Consider the following 2,500-nt stretch of genomic DNA (forward strand, 5'->3'; position numbering starts at 1 on the left):
CTTAACCTAACCCACGTTGGCCCTTAACCTAACCCACGTTGGCCCTTAACCTAACCCACGTTGGCCCTTAACCTAACCCACGTTGGCCCTTAACCTAACCCACGTTGGCCCTTAACCTAACCCACGTTGGCCCTTAACCTAACCCACGTTGGCCCTTAACCTAACCCACGTTGGCCCTTAACCTAACCCACGTTGGCCCTTAACCTAACCCACGTTGGCCCTTAACCTAACCCACGTTGGCCCTTAACCTAACCCACGTTGGCCCTTAACCTAACCCACGTTGGCCCTTAACCTAACCCACGTTGGCCCTTAACCTAACCCACGTTGGCCCCTTAACCTAACCCACGTTGGCCCTTAACCTAACCCACGTTGGCCCCTTAACCTAACCCAAGTTACGCTGCACCTTAACCCAAGTTACGCTGCACCTTAACCCAAGTTACGCTGCACCTTAACCCAAGTTACGCTGCACCTTAACCCAAGTTACGCTGCACCTTAACCCAAGTTACGCTGCACCTTAACCCAAGTTACGCTGCACCTTAACCCAAGTTACGCTGCACCTTAACCCAAGTTACGCTGCACCTTAACCCAAGTTACGCTGCACCTTAACCCAAGTTACGCTGCACCTTAACCCAAGTTACGCTGCACCTTAACCCAAGTTACGCTGCACCTTAACCCAAGTTACGCTGCACCTTAACCCAAGTTACGCTGCACCTTAACCCAAGTTACGCTGCACCTTAACCCAAGTTACGCTGCACCTTAACCCAAGTTACGCTGCACCTTAACCCAAGTTACGCTGCACCTTAACCCAAGTTACGCTGCACCTTAACCCAAGTTACGCTGCACCTTAACCCAAGTTACGCTGCACCTTAACCCAAGTTACGCTGCACCTTAACCCAAGTTACGCTGCACCTTAACCCAAGTTACGCTGCACCTTAACCCAAGTTACGCTGCACCTTAACCCAAGTTACGCTGCACCTTAACCCAAGTTACGCTGCACCTTAACCTAACTTACGCTGCACCTTAACCTAACTTACGCTGCACCTTAACCTAACTTACGCTGCACCTTAACCTAACTTACGCTGCACCTTAACCTAACTTACGCTGCACCTTAACCTAACTTACGCTGCACCTTAACCTAACTTACACTGCACCTTAACTGTCACATGTAACGTCACAGGAATGTAGCTTTGCCTAACAGCAACCCTCTGAACATAGTTCACTGCTTGGATCCTCTGGTGTCATGTGTATTTCTTGATGCCATGGTGCGTACCCTCACATAAAGGTCTTTCGAGTGTTGCGTACTTTCTACACAGTCCCGCTAACCACTGGAAGGGTGTACCGCTACAGAACGAATATCGCCCTCCCCTCCTGCCCTTCCAAGCTGGTCGGTCAGGCGTTTGTTTGTGAAATGAGCCTTGCAGCTGTTCAGTTGCATTCGGTTGTCGATGCAGTCAGTGTACGTTGTGGTACGGCCTGTGTGGACTGTCCGCTGATGTACGCGTAACCCACACTGATCATCCGTCGTTACGTACTGAGTGACATAATGTGGCACATGCTTGACCGTACACCGGCTGCGCCCTACAATGGCGAATCATAAGGGCCATATGTTGTGCACGATGCTACTTGTCTCGTCTCCCCATTACAGCGAGATTGCACTGTTGTACGCCGTACAGACATGTGGTAGGTAGGTACGGACGAAAGTATTGCATGTTGGCCCCCCCCCCCCCCCTCCTCCCTCTGCCGGGAATCAGCGTGAGCCGTCTGTTGATGTAGCGACGAGGGTTTTCCTATTTAATCGTATTGCCCCACACAACATGATAGCACGGTGGACCGCGTTCCACATCTGCGACATGCTACAGAGGCCGGTTGACAGTCGACCGCGCAAGGGACATTGCACACGTGCGCGGACCATCTTCCACGTGTTCTCTCGTGTACATGCCGCAGTGTGTATGTGGGCTGATGTAGCGTGTCGTGACACATAACATGCAGGCATGCCAGAATCGTAGATTTCGCAAATGTAGATTGACGTATACGTTTGCTGCCAAAGATCCGCAAATGAACTGGAAATCAGTTGTTGAGCGGTTGTTCGCGCTGCAGGTGCATCGGTGATAGCGACGATCGGTACATCTATGAACCGGTTGTTTCGGCGGTACCCGCCATGCCCCCGAACCTGAGTTGGCCATGTGGGTATGAAGCGATACGAGGCTGTGGCTTGGCGGGACAGTCCCCGGCCGGTGAGGGGGGGCCGCCCGGCGTGCTGGCCGCGCGCTGCGTGAGCGCACGCACTACAGCCGGCTGGTGGGGGGCGCCCAGTGGCAGGAGCGCCGGCCGACGGGCCCGGCTGGCGTCCCAGCTATGCGCCGGCGCACCCTGCGCGCGGCGCCAGGCGGCCAAAGTGGGTTCTGCCGAGCCCGGTGCGAAGCGCGGTGGACATCTGCAGTGTGCTGGTCCGATTGCGGACTGTGTGCGTTGAGGATGCGCCGCCGCCCGGCACTCGGCG

This window comes from Schistocerca gregaria, unplaced genomic scaffold (assembly GCF_023897955.1).
Source record: "Schistocerca gregaria isolate iqSchGreg1 unplaced genomic scaffold, iqSchGreg1.2 ptg001092l, whole genome shotgun sequence".
Lineage (NCBI taxonomy): Eukaryota > Metazoa > Arthropoda > Insecta > Orthoptera > Acrididae > Schistocerca > Schistocerca gregaria.